The sequence below is a fragment of the Hypanus sabinus genome, chromosome 1 (assembly GCF_030144855.1).
Source record: "Hypanus sabinus isolate sHypSab1 chromosome 1, sHypSab1.hap1, whole genome shotgun sequence".
Classification (NCBI taxonomy): Eukaryota; Metazoa; Chordata; class Chondrichthyes; order Myliobatiformes; family Dasyatidae; genus Hypanus; species Hypanus sabinus.
This window is the reverse complement of record NC_082706.1, coordinates 199,548,293-199,563,639: the sequence shown is the minus strand read 5'-3', so window position 1 is coordinate 199,563,639 and position 15,347 is coordinate 199,548,293.

The window sequence follows — 15,347 nt, the reverse complement described above, 5'->3', positions numbered from 1 at the left end:
AGCACAATCCTCGCTGTCTTGATTTGACGCAAATGATGCATTTCACTGTATGTTTCGATGTAGACGTGACAAGTAAAGCTAATCTTTATCTTTAAGTATTCCTGGAGGGGGAAGAACAAGGAGAGGCTTGTGGAACAGGAAGGAGATGGGTATAAGAGGTCTTTGTTTTTCTCCTCCTGGCCCCAGAGTAAAATTGAAGAAGCCATAACTTCCCTTTATTGGAGGTGTCAGCAACAACCCCTTTAAAGACTACTGGCTTTGCAACTCAGCATGGTTCCGTGGACAACTTCACTGGATACAATAGAGTCTTTTAAGAGTCTCTTAGAGCTTAACTATGTGGTAGGGAAATTCTAGGCAGTTTCTAGAGTAGGTTATATGGTCAGCACTACATTGTGGGCCGAAGGGCCTGTAATGTGCTGTAGATTTCTATGTTCTATGTTCTAACTTCATCCTATCATTAGATCCTGATTTCAATTGCAACATGAGGCTTCCACTTTTTTTCGGTAGGAAATCTGGGCATCGAAATTCAAAACAATGTACACACAAAATGCCGGAGGAACTCAGCAGGTCAGGCAGCATCTATGGAAACGAGTAAACTGTCGATAATTCGGGCTGAGATCCTTCATCAGGACTGGAGAGGAAGGGGGAAGATGCCAGAGTTTAAAATGTGGGGGAAGGGAGGTGATCAGTGAGGCCAGGTGAGTGGGTAAGATAAAGGGCTGAAGAGGAAGGAATTTGATATGAGGGGGAGAGTGGACCATAGGAGAAAGCGAAGGAGGAAGAGATCCAGGGGGAAGTGATAGGCAGGTGAGAAGAGGTAAGAGGCCAGTATGGGGAATAGAAGAAGAGAGGAAGTGGAGGGAAACTTCTTTTACTGGAAGAAATTGACATTCCTGCCATCAGTTTGAGGCTACGCAGCCCAAATATAAGTTGTTGCCTCTCCACACTGAGGCATTGTGGCAGAAGAGGAGGCCATGGACCACCGTTTGAATCTAAATTGAAACATGTACAAGAAAACTCTGAGGTGACATAGCGGGTCATTAGGCCTATAGCTCCATAATGGCATTTTAAATAAACATCCAATTCCTCACACCTCCCCTAACCATTGTCCCACTTAGCTCCCTGTGATCTATTCTTTCTCACAAGCCCATCATTGCATATTGATTCTTCCCACCTACACACTCTGCAGAGCACTGTAGTCAATTAATCCTTCAGGAACTCTTTGGGATGTGGGAGGAAATCGGAACCATCCAGGCAAATTCACACAGTCCCAAGTAGCTAAGATCATAAAGAGAACTTTTGGTTCTTCATCAAAATCTTCTCCCTTCTTTTCTAGTCCTGAAGAAGGGTCTTGTCCCAAAGCTTCAACAGTTTGCTCGTTTCCCTGGGTGCTGCCTAACGTCTGGAGTTCTTTCTGACATTTTGTGTATGCTGCTTTGAATTTCCAGCATCTGCACACTTCTGGCGTAAAAGTGTGAAATGAGCTGCCAGCAGAAGTGGTGGACACATGCTCCATTTCAGAATTTAAGAGCAGTTTGGTTAGGTACATGGATGGGAGGGATATGAAGGACTATGGTCCAGGTACAGGTCAATGGGACCAGGCAGAGTAAAAGTTCATTGTCATCTAAATGGGCCAAATGGTCTGTTTTATTTTGCTGTAGTGTTCTATGACTATAACTCTAAGGAGAATGAGCAAAATCCACTGTGAGAGTACTAGAGGTCAGGATCAAACTGTCTCACTGGATGAGTGGAGTACGCGTTTAAAACTTTTATTGACTAGTTCTTATCCTATTTTTGTTAAAAAAGGGGTGCTGGGCAGACAAAAATCTCTTTCTTTCTGTAAGTCACAATTCCACCTGACTACATTCTTAACATTGAATGAATCTGGACAGCTCTTCCACTTATATTTTTGTTGGGACCCAAAGGTAATTGGGAAGTTAACTAGAGTTACTTAGTAAAGCTGGAAAGAATTTGCGTTTACTAATACCTTTATTACTCCTTTCAGAGCATCCCACACCCAATCACCATTGTAATACAGATAATAACTATGTATAGCAAGTTCACACAAATGCAGATGTAATAATGGTTTGATAATATGGTTTTAGAAATGTTGACTGTGAGTCAGTGTGGATTTAGAATTTTGCTTCAAGGCCGAGTTCTAAAGACTGTACCTCGACTAGTGCAGCTCCCCTGAGTATTAGAAATCAGGCTTGATCAATGATCAAGTCGTAGAGATGTGGGGAAATACAGCACAGAAATAGTCCCTTCAGCCCATCTAGTCCACTTAAACTGCCTACTCCCATTGTCCGTACCCCTCCATACCCCTACAATCCACATGCCTATTCAAACTTCTCCTAAATGTTGAAATCGAGCTTGCATGCAAACAGTATAGCCCAACTCAGGAAGCAATAAGATGCCTTTGCTGTCCACTCCATGATTGATACACATCTTAGATTAGATTAAAGATTAGCATCATATGTCACATGTACATCGAAACATTGAAGTATACACTGAAATGCGCTGTTTGTGTTAATGATGAACGTGCATATTCGCGAGCGCAATTGTCGTAACTGCTGTGCTGCCGAATCTGTGGCTGTGACACCAAGAGCCTCAGGACTCATACCACCAGGTTCAGGCACGGTTACTACCCATCAACCATCAGGCTCTTGAACCAAAGGGGATAACTTCACTCAACTTCACTTGAGCCATCATTGAAATATTCCCACAACCAATGGACTCACTTTCAAGGACTCTTCATCTTATGTTCTCGATACTTATTGCTTATTAATTTATTATTATTATTTGTATTTGCACAGATTGTTGTCTTGTGCACTGTGGTTGAGTACCCTAGTTGGGTGGTCTTTCATTGATTCTGTTATAGTTATTGTTCTATAGATTGGCTGTGTATGTCTACAAGATAAAGAATTTCAGGGTTTTATATGGTGACATATATGTACTTTGACAATAATACTTACTTTGAACTTTGAATGTATGTTAAAAATGAATTCAATTCATTCAAAAAAATTGAATTATTTGAACCCTTGCTAACTCTTGCAAAATTTTACTGACCAATGAAATGAACCAGTTCGCTTGATATATCTATTGCTTGTTTATTTATGATTATTATTTTGTTTATTTTTCTCTTTTTGTATTTGTACAGTTTGTCACACTGGTTGCTCATCCGTCTTTACTGTGTACAGTTTTTCATTAATTCTGCTGTGTTTCTTTACTGTTAATGCCCACAAGGAAGTTAATCTCTGGGTAGTATATGGTGGATATATGTACTTTAATAATAGATTTACTTTGAACTTTGATTTGTGGAACTTGCATCAGTCCAGTTCACAGATTTCCCATTGTAACTACTGTGAAATGGCTGGTATCTGGCACTGTGTCGCTGACCTTCCATTTTGCAACACAGACAATATTAAAGCAGGAAGACTGTCTGCAAAAAATTAGGAATTTTATATTTGTATCAGCAGCTCTCAAAAGTTATTTGGATTGTCAAGTCTGGCTCTCCATCTAAAAACTGTTATGTACTACCAACTTTGTGCTCAGTTTGCTGGAGCGCAGATTTCTGGATCAGGAACAAGAAATTCAAAAGATCAAATGTTCATTTATTATCATAGTATGTATCCATATGCAACTCTGAAATCCTTCTTCTCCAGATGGCCATGGAGTAAAGAAAGAACATGAAAGTCATTCAGAGAGGAACATCAGACCGACCCCCCCACAGAAAAGAACAGCATCCCGATCATCAACCCCCAAATCCCCCTCTCCCGTACAAAATGGAACCAGAACATCGACCCTAAACCTGTTTCCCCCCCGCACAAAACGGAACAAGAACAACAACCGCCAAACCCCCCCCCCCGCACAACAAAGCAGAAAAAAATGGGCAAAAAAAGACAAGACATAAAAATCATGTCTTAGAAAGTTCAGTAGTTCAATCCATAAATGACGGACCATGGTAAAAGCCTCATTAAAAGGGAAAGAACCACATACAAGTAAAGCTAGCAGTGTTCTAGTTGTGGGGTAACACTTTGCTAATTCTGATGTAACTTCAAAAGCACAATGCACCATGAGCACTGGCCTCCCACCATTGAGGACATCTTCAAAAGGTGTTGCTTCAAGAAGGTGACATCCATCTTGAAGTTCAAAGTTCAAGGTACATTTGTCATCAGAGTACATCAATGTCTCCGTACCCTATATTGAGATTCATTTTCTTGCAGGCGTTTGTAGTAGAACAGAGAAATAGAATAGAATCAATGAAGAACTACACACAAAGACTCACAAGCAATCAATATGCAGACATCCCCTTTTTTCATTACTATCATCGGGAGGTACAAGAACCAGAAGACACCCACTCAATGTTTTAGGAACAACTTCTTTCCCTCTGCCATCAGATCTCTGAATAGTCCATGAACGCATGAACACTATCTCACTATTTTGCTCTCTTTTTGCATGAATTATTTTACAAATATATTTCTTATTTTAATGTATAGTTATTTTTATATATTGCTCTGTACTGCTGCCACAAAATTTTATGACATATGTTTTCATTTTTATTTTTGAGATTCCAGCCCAATAAACCACAGCACCCAGCAACCTACCTATTTAACCCAAGCTTAGTCACAGGGCAACATAGAATGACCCATTAACCTACATGCATATACCCTGATAATAAACTTTACTTTGAATTTTGTACTAACTAGTACGTCTTTGGACTGTGGGAGGAAACTGGAGCACCTGGAGGAAACCCATGTGCTCACGGGAAGAACGTACTTATTTTCTTAGAGAGGATGCTGGAAGTCTGAACTCTGACGCCCCAAATTGTAGTAGCATCACAATGACTGCTACATTACCATGTGTCAGTGGTAAAGAACACGGTTCGAACTTCGATTCTGATTCTGAAACCAACTCTGATATAATATTGTTCAAGTATGTTTGCACTACCTAAAAATCCTCACATGTTGCACCTATAACTGACCCCACCCCAAAATAGAAAATCTGGTTCAAGCAGTTCATACTTAAAACTCATTTAATGAAAGGCAACTAAGCTTTTTCAGGGTGGATGCAATATAATTGATTGCCAAAGGCAGTGAGTAAAATTTCACATCTCTTTAAGGAGGATTCTACTCTCATCAGATCTGTTTTTTGGATTCACTTATGTACATTGAAACATGCCATGAAATGCATTGTTTGCTTAACAACCAACACAGCCAAAGAATTTGCTGGGGGTTGTCCGCATCTGTCACATTCTGATGTTAACATATCATGCCCACAATATTCAGCAACAATAGAAACAAAACAAAGATCTAACAATTCAATTTAATTAAAGATCATCTTTGCTTATCGCAAGTCCATCAAAACATACCGTGAAATGCATCGCTCGCATTAACAAACAACACAGCCTGAGGGTGCGCCGGGGGGGAGGGGGTGCGGTCTGCAAGGGCGGCCACAAATTCTGAAGCCCACAATGTTCGGCAGAACAACACAAGCAGCACCAACAAGAAACAGAAAAAGAAATCAACAATGAACTAAGTATATTTTCTCCCTATCACTCACCCGCCCACCGACACACACAGACCCATCTCCAATGCCCGGGAGAGGATGCGTACGGGCCTCCAACCCCAGGACCCGGCAAGCAGGGGTGTCAACACTGGCCTGGACTCACAGAATCAGGGTCCCCACTTCCAGACATGTCAACACTGGCCCTTGATGTTCAGGCTTGCCAACTTCAGTCTTTGACCTTCCGTATCAACCCCAGGACTCACTGATCACGGTGCTGTGAACTCCAGGTTTCAAACGCCGGACTCACACAGAGTTCTCATTTACTTTCCATGGCGATGACTCCTCCATTGCTGAAACTCTTCCGCCTGAAACGTTAATGCTTTATCTGTCCTTAGATGCTGCCTGACCGGTCGTGTTTTTTCTAACATTTTCTGACTTTACCTGAGATAAATAGGTCTTTTCTGATTTTACCTGGCTGGGTAGGTGGTTTCTGGCCTGACGTGTGACACCATTTCCACCGGGTTACTCCATGCTCCTGCTGAAAGGATTTAAGGTTCTCTGAGCCGCACAAGTGTTTCTCCTTCGATTTGAATGGTTATGGGTTAGGGATTCAGAATCAGATTCCTCTACTTATCACACGAACGTCAAAATGAGATGAGTTTAAATTCCAATCCCCATTCCCATTCCGACTCCGACAAGTCAGTCCATCGCTTCCTCTTCTGTCATGATGAGGCCACTCTCAGACTGCAGGAGTAACACCTCATATTCTATCTAGATGGCCTCCAACCCTGATGGCAAGAAAATCAATTTCTTTATCTTCTGGTAATTTTTCCACCCTCCCTCTTCTCTCTTCTTCAATTCCCCACTCTGCCTTCTTACCTTTTCTCCTTGCTTGCCTATCTCTTCCCCTTGGTGTTCCTTCTTCCCTTTCTCTCATGGTCCATTCACTGCTTCTGTCAGTTTCCTTCTTCTCCAGCCCTTTGCCATTTCCACCTATCATTTCCCAACTTCCTACTTCATCCGCCCCCTTTCTCCATCCACCTAGCTTCACCTATCACCTTCTAGCTTATACTCCTTCCCCAACCACCTCCTTCTTACTTTGCCACAAGATATATTGCGTGAAAATGAGGCCCTTCAGTCCATCACATCTATGCTGACCACTGAACACCCACTTACATTATACCAGCCATGATGGAATAGCAGAGCAGCCCCAATGGCCCAACTCTACTCGTATGCATTTTGGTCATATGGTCACAGAGGCAGTATCCAGTATTGGAATGTGTATGGTCCAGGGGAGAATGCAGAAAATGTTGATAGCATTCAACACAAGACAGGCTCAAATCTGAGTTCTTCATTCTTGATGAACTCTCCTCCATTCTCAGCTCTCGATGGGTGGTGATTTCTTGTGTGATTGAAATGCAATATTAATGGCACTGAAGAATTTCAGAATCAGAATCAGGTTTATTATCACGGGCATGTGTTGTGAACATGCAACATTTGCAATGATTATCAAGGAGTTATTGGATCTCCTGTGCTCTTTTCCATCCACCAACTGTCCTTTAGGTTATGCATTTCAATCCCCTACAGCCTGTCTTCATTTAAGACTATAAGGGCGCAAGATATAGAAGCAGAATTGGGCCAATTGGATCAAGTCGGCTCCATCATTTCATCATGGCTGATCCATTTTCCCTCTCAGCCCCAATTTCCTGCCTTCTGCAATGTAACCCTTCATACCCTGTCTATCAACCTATGCCTTAAATACACCCAATGACTAGGCCTCAACATTTTTCTGAGTAGTGTAATCCAAGTACTCCTTTCATTTTTACTTTATCTGCTAAATATCATTCTCATAAAATCATACAAAAGGTTGGAGGAGCAACACCTCATATTCTGTCTGAGTAATCTCTGACCTGGTGGCATGAGCATTGATTTCTTCAGCTTCTGGTAATCACTCCCCTCTGTTCCCCCACCCCTTCTTTTGTCTGTTTCCCCCGTTTCCCCATTCTGGTCACCCTCTACTGCTCTTCTCCTCAGCTGCCCATCACCTCCCTCTGGTTCCCTAACCTCTTCCTTTCATTCCACAGTCCACCGTCTTATCCTTCTTTTTCACCCCTTTACTTCTTCTCCTAGCTTCTTACTTCATTCCCCCTCCCTCATACACCCACTTTCCCCCACACCTGTCTCATCGTTCACCTTCCAGCATCATACAACATTCCAGCCCTCTGCTAGCCACCCACCTTCCCCTCTTACCTGGTCTCACCTGCCACCCTTTCTCCCACCTCCTTATTCTGACTTCTTACCCCTTCCTCTACAGTACCGATGAGGGGTCTCAGCCCAAAGCATTGACTGTTTATTCATCATCTTTAGATGATGCCTGATCTGCAGAGTTCCTTCAGAATTTTGGATATCTGATCATGATTTCCAGCATCTGCAGAACCTCGTGAGTCTCATAAACCATATATAATCTTTTCTCATATAGAAGGAATGCTTTTTTTCATGTTTGCCACATCTGGTGGACTTTCAGGGCAGTCCAGCTTCTTGCTTTGATCATGACAATAAACAGCTCTCATATCATAATTGTTTTGAATACCTGTGCTGAACCATTATGCAAATATGTGCCTTTCTAGTGAGATAGTCAAAGGGAGGGGAACGGGTATTCCTCCCTTGCCTCCGGAACATTTCAACCAATTGTGACATTCAAGTCTTAAATGCACTTGTAAAGACAACGGGCCTGACTGGACCTGCCACCCATGGAGTCCAACAGCATGCCCTTTTTTTTTGGGGGGGGGGGATGGTTTCCAACCCTACTGTGCCAAATTGCCCATTTGGATCTTGGCAAGAGTAGTGACAGTTCATGACCCTACGGATTTCATTCAGGGTGAATCCGAATCAGAATCAGGTTTATTATCACTGACATATGGCTTGAACGTTGTTGTTTATGGCAGAAATAGTGGGCAATACATAAATAAATTACTCTATTACCTCCTGTACCTAATCAAGTGGCTACTGAGTATATATCTACGGCCTCTGCTGCTGTAGCCCATCCACTTCAAGGTTTGACATGTTGAGTGTTTAGAGAGACTCTTTTGTACACCACTGTTGTAATACATGGTTATTTTGGTTACTGTTGGCCTCCCGTCAGCTTGAACAAGTCTAACCTCTCCTATCAACAAGACACTTTCACCCATAGAACTGCTGCTCACTGGATAGTTTTTATTTCTCGCACCATTCTCTATAAACTCTAGAGACTGTTGTGTGTGAAAATCCCAGGAGATCAGCAGTTTCTGAGATACTCAAACCACCCCGTCTGGCACCAACAATCATTCCATGGTCAATGTCACTTAGATTACATTTCTCCCCCATTTTGGTGTTTGGTCTGAACAACAACTGAACCCCTTGACCATGCCTGCATGCTTTTATGCTTTGAGTTGCTGCCACATGATAGGCTGATCAGATATTTGCATTAGTGAGCAGGTGTCCGACTGTTTCTAATGAAGTGGACACTAAGTGTATATAGATAAATAAAAAAAGTAGTGTAAATAGAGAGCAAAATAGTGAGAGTTCGTGGGTTCATTGTCTTTACAGAAGTCTGATGGCAGAGGAGAAGAAGCCTTTCATAGAACATTGAGTGTGTGTCTTCAGGCTCTTGTACTTTTCTGACAGTAGCAATGAGAAGAGGACATCTCCTGGGCTATGGGGTCCTTAATGATGGATGGCATCACTTTTTGAAAACGTCCTCGATAGTGGTGAGTTTGGTGCCTATATTGGAACAGGTTGAGCTTACAACCCTCTGTGGCTTTGTCTGATCCTGTGCAGTTCCTCGCCCCCCCGCCCCCAACAGAGGGAGATGCAACCAGTTAGAATGCTCTCCATGGTACATGCATTGAAATTTGATAGTGTCTTTGCTGACATACCAATTCTCCTCGAACTCTGAATGAAATATTGCCAGTGGTGTAATTGCAACAATATGTTGGACCAAGGACAGGCCTTCAGAGATGTTGACACCCAGGAGCTTGAAACTGCTCATCCTCTCTGCAGCTGGTGTTGGCGGTTTGGAATCTTGCTTCATTTTTGATGCTTTTGTTATTCTGTGTAATACTGTTGCCCCCAGAGTGCAACACGTGGATTTTCCCCAGCATATCCCAGGGTATGTTGTTTGTTGATGCAAATAACACACTTCACTGTATGTTTTGATGTACATGTGATAAATAAATCTGAATCTGAATCTATTTCTGGTTAAGATGTTCGGAGACAAAAGGAAAGATTTAAGTTGCCAATATTAGCCACTTATATTGGCTAATTTCCCTCCCTAGATGTTGCCAGTCTTGCTGAGCTCCTCCAGCATTTTCTACGTGTTGTCCAAGATTCCCTGCATCTGCAGAATCTTTTCTGTTGATATTTTTACTGGCTATCTCCCCCCCTCCCCCCACCTTTCTTTTCAGTCCTGGTGAAGGGTCTCGACAGATGTTGCCTGGCCTGCTGAGTACCTCCAGATTTTTTTTGTTTTGCTGCAGTTTTACACTGTCTGCAGATAGATCAAGTGGACAGTCAGAGTCCTATTTCCCAGAAAGTACTAATATGAGGGGGCATAATTTTAATGTGATTGGAGGAAAGTATAGAGGGCATGTCAGAGTTAGCTTCTTTACCCAGAGAGTGGAGGGTCATGGAATGCATTATCAGGGGTGGTGGTAGAGGGAGATACATCAGGGGCATTTAAGAGAGAAAAATGGATGGTTATATAGGAGGGAAGGGTTAGATTGATGGTAGAGTAGGTTAAAAGGTCGGCACAACTTTGTGGGCTGAATGGCCGATGCTGTGATATAATGTTGTATGTCCTATGCAATCTCCGGGTCCTCCATATTTTAAAAAAATGTTTTGGTACAATTGCTGCAATCATATCTGAAATGCTTATTTATGTTTGCAATCCATGTTTTAACTTCAACAAAGGATTTATTCATTTGAATCAGATTAATTCTTTAATTCAATTTTATTTAAAGGGTAGTGAATGTAAGTGATATTAAAATAAAAAAAAAACAATAACTTCAGTGATAATTTTAACAGACTGAAAAGCCTTATCTCTAGCTCTGAAGGCTGTCAAATACTCTTTTGGGACAAGGTCCCACCAGATATTTACCATCCAGAACATGTTGCTGACATCAGGCGTCAGCTTCAGGGTGCAGAGAGGCAGAAGTTTGCAGTCTAGTTGTAGGGTCTGAGGCTGACCCTGCCCAGTACAATCAATAGTTCCATGTAATTATCAGAGAAATGTATACAGTACACAACCTGAAACTCTTTTTCTTACCACACATCCATGAAAACAGAAGCGTGCCTCAAAGAATGAGTGGCAGTAAATACATTAGAACCACAAATTCCACCCCACTCTTCCCCTCCCACACACAAGCAGCAGAGACTCTCCCCCACCCCACTCCCTTCTGCAACAAGGCACCAGCACCCTCCCCCCACCAAGCAAGACCCCCAATCCGCCTTGTCCTGAACCATGTGACAAAAATCACAGTGACTCACTGGTGATTTTCCATCACAGTCACTATCTTATCACAGGTGACACTGTGTTCTATTCAAGGGGCACTAATTATACAGTAGTCAAACACACCTCATATACTCTGACACAGGTAAATGCACCTTTCATCTGTACATACTTACCCAATAAATCTGAGCCATTAATTTTAATGAACTGAAAATTATATGTTGCACACCCATCATTTTCAGAGATAGTAAATATAAACAGCAGCTTAGTAACTGCTGAAGTAGTCCTGACAGTCAGAAAAGCCAGCGCTACGATTGTTTCAAAATTTTAACAAAAATACTCATGTTGTGTAAGTGAAATGATTAAAATGGTGGATTCTCCAGTGGGTCTTCAAAAATAACTTGTGATTTAAGTTAAAGTTTGAGTAAATTGGTAAAAAAAAAGTCATCTTGTAATCATAGAAAATAAAAAGATTTCTGCAGTATGACACTGTTGGGTCTCGGAGAGCATGTCCTGTACTTCCTTTCCAAAGGCAGCGATAGTCAGACATTTTTCCCCGAACCAGTATCGTGTGTGTCGCAATACTGAGCAAAAGTCCACTTTGGGTTCAACATTTAAGAAAAGAACATAAGAACTAGAAGGAGGTGCAGGCCATCTAATGTTATTATGGCTGATCTTTCTCCTTGGTATCAGTTACTGCCCTAAACCCATACCCTTGATTCCCTGTCAATCTCCATTTTAATTGACTTAAGATCAAAGATCCTCTTGGGTACACATTTGTTTTATTTTTGTCATTTTATTTATTTAGAACTATAGCACAGTAACAGGCCCTTCCAGCATAATGAGCGTGCGCTGCTCAATTACACCCACGCAACCAAATAACCCACTAACCCATAAAACCATAAGACATAGGAGCAGAATTAGGCCATTCAGCTCTTCGAGTTTGCTCCACCATTCCATCATGCCTGATTCATTTTTCCTCTCAAGCTCATTCTTCTGCCATCTTGCCAAAACCTTTGAGGACCTTTCTAATTAAGAACCCATCAAACTCTGCTTTAAATATACTTAATGACTTGGGCTGCACAACAATTTGCTGCAATGAATTCCACAGATTCATCACCCTCTGGCTAAAGAAATTATCCCTCATCTCTTCTCTAAAGGGATGTCCAACTATTTTGAGACTGTAGCCTTTGGTCCTAGGCTCCCCCACGATAGGAAACATCCTCTCCACATCCATGTTCATATATCTTTGGAATGTGGAAAGAAATTTGAGCACCTGGAGGAAGCACACATGGTCGCGGGGGAGCGTACAAATTTCTTATAAACAGTAGCAGAATCGAATACGGGTCACTGGCACTGCTATACATTATGTCAACCACTATGCCCCTCATGTCCAATAAGATTTCCAAGAATTTATTATTCTCTGAGTGAAGAAATTTTTTCTAAGGTTTTTATACTGATTTGAAAACACTAACCCTGTGTCAAACCCCAAATGAGTTTGAATATTTCAGTGGGATCGTCTACCATTCTTCAAGAGTGAAGGGAATAAAGTGATGTCTGCCTAGTTGCTCCTCATTATTGACCCAAGTGCAGAGAAGTGGAAGTGATTTAGCAGTGGGTGATCACTCTTAATAATAAACTGCATAATTGCAGGCCACGAGGGGTCACAAAACAAGACAGAACAAATATTTTACATAACAAGTCAACAAGATAACTGAAGGCTAGGAGAGAATGGTTGAGGCTGGCTGATTTGATGGGTAAACAAGGACTGAGTTGGAAATGAGTGCCTCGTGACTCCTGTTAGCTGGGTGGAGGGTGGGAGGTGCCTACCTGTGTAGACCTGACACTCATTTGATAAATCTACCATCCCAGGAGTTAGTCTGGTTAACCACAGACAAGAGAAAATCTGCAGATGCTGGAAATCAAAGTAATATACACAAAATGCTGGAGGAACACCGCAGGCCAGGCAGCCAGTAAGGAGATGAGGTGAGAGAGGGAAATGGGAATGTGAATGGTGAGGGCGGGGGCAATTTTGCCAGAAATCCGAGAAATCGATGTCCATGCTATCAGTTTGGAGGCTGCCCAGACGGAATATAAGGTGTTGCTCCTCCAACCTGAATGTGGCCTCATTGTGGCAGCAGGGGAAGCCGTGGACTGACATGTCAGAATGGGAGTGGGAAGTAGAATTGAAATGGGTGGCCACCGGGAGATCCCGCTGCTTCTCTCACTTTATCTCCCTACTTCCCCATATCCCCTTTCTGGTGCTCCTCCCCCTTGCCTTCCATTACCTTTGTCCTCACCTATCAAATTCTCCTTTCTCCAGCCCTTTATCTCTTTCACCAATTGACTTCCCAGCTTTTTATTTCACCCCTCTCCAGGTTTTACCCATCATTTACCACCTTGTACTGCTTCAACCCCTCCCACCACCTTCTTCCTCTGGCTTCTCATCCCTTCTTCCAGTCCTGATGACAGGTTTCAGCCTGAAACGTCGACTCTTTACTCTTTTCCATGGATGCTGCCTGGCCTGCTGAGTTCCTCCAGCATTTTGTGTGTATTACCTTAACTTTCTGAACCTTTGGTATACTTTCTTCTAAAAAGTGTATCCTTTCTGGGGGAGAGACCAGACCTGCACATAATCTTCCAGACGCTGTACCATCAAGCCCCCATTTAACTGGAAGAAGTTCTCCCTTGCACTCAAATCCTCTTACAACTAAGACATACATATTTTTCACCTTCCTAAGTGTTAATTTATCCACATACATGGGTACCATGGTCCTGAATTCCAATATCTTTAATCTCTCTGTGCATTAAAAAAATCTGTGTTTCTACCAAAGGAGACAATCCCACACTTCCTGCCATTTTCCATCTGCTGTGTTTCCTGGCCATTTACTTGCCTGCCTCTTACCCTCTGAAATGTCTTTGCATGCTCCTTGCTGTCCACACAGTCACCGAGCTTTGTAGATAGACTGTAGCGCGCTTCCACATCATGGTTGGAGATTAATTGTAGAAGGTCCAGAGGAGGTTCATGAGAATGATTCTGGGACTGAAAGGGGTAATGTAGGAGCATTTGAAGGCTCTGATCCTGTATCTGCTGGAGTTTAGAAGAATGATGGGGAATCTCATTGAAACCTATTAAGATAAGGAGGAGTTGCTTAAGCCAAAGGGTAGTGTACCTTTGAAATTTGTTGGTACATTTAAAGCAGAGTTTGACCAGTTCTTCAACGGTTATGGGGAGAAGGCAGGAGAGTGGGGTTGAGAGGGATTATAAATCAGCCATGATGGAATGGTGGAGTAGATTCAATGGTCCAAATGGCCTAATTGTGCTCCTGTGTCTAGATTTTGAGCAGTTGGACCCAAGCACAGATCCTGACACCGTCTCACAACTTGCACCCTCATGCCAAAAATGTATGCTCATTCCAGTTCTCTGTTTACTGTCCATTCATACCTGTACATTAATGTGCACTCTAATTATATGTTGTCACCCTTTTCCGGCAAGTTAAGTTGCCTTTTCAGTGTTAATATATACCACATTAACAAGTTTAGCCCTTTTGATTTTGGTTCTGATTTAAGAAAGCGTAGGTGAGACATAGTGACACTTTACTGGCACCATACAAAACTAGTAACTACTTCATTCATCACACTTTTTATGAACAATGATCACTATACTCAATAGCTTAAAACTGTTATTTTGGAGTTGTGCTTTTGGACTGCCTATATGATTTTTGCAGAGTTCTGGGCAATTTGGTGAACTGGAGTCACAAAGGTGCGGTTCAGTTGCACCAGCGCAGCACGACCCAGACTCAAGAGGGAGGAACGAGCCAATAGTTGACCATTGCACGAACAGACTTCGGCAGAATCGAAGTGGCAGTGCCTGGACCCGAGAGGGAGGAACGAGCCGATGTTTTGCTGATTTTTGCACAGGGCCAGATTGAAAAGGTGGGGTATCAGGGCTGGAGGCGAGGGGCAAGCTGGCATTCAGCTTGCTGCCCTGCAAGGTCTGTCCATCTTGGGATTGAACTGAGGCTGTGGCCTGCAACTTCAGGCTCCTGGTCAGCTGTAGTGATGAACTCGCTTTGTGGCTGCAGCCTCACTTTATTTTTGAATGTTATTTGTTTAGTTTTTATTGTTTGCACGATTTGCTCTTTTTTTCGCAAAATTGGTGTTTGTAAGTCTTTTTTAAATAGGTTCTAATAGGTTCTTCATTTCTGTGGCTGCCTGTAAGAAGATAAATTTCAACTCTGTATATTGTATATATACTTTAATAATAATTGTACTTAGAACCTTGAACTTAGAAATGATTGAAATATCAATAAAATCTTGACAAATATGATAAACACAGCTTTCAATTCATGAA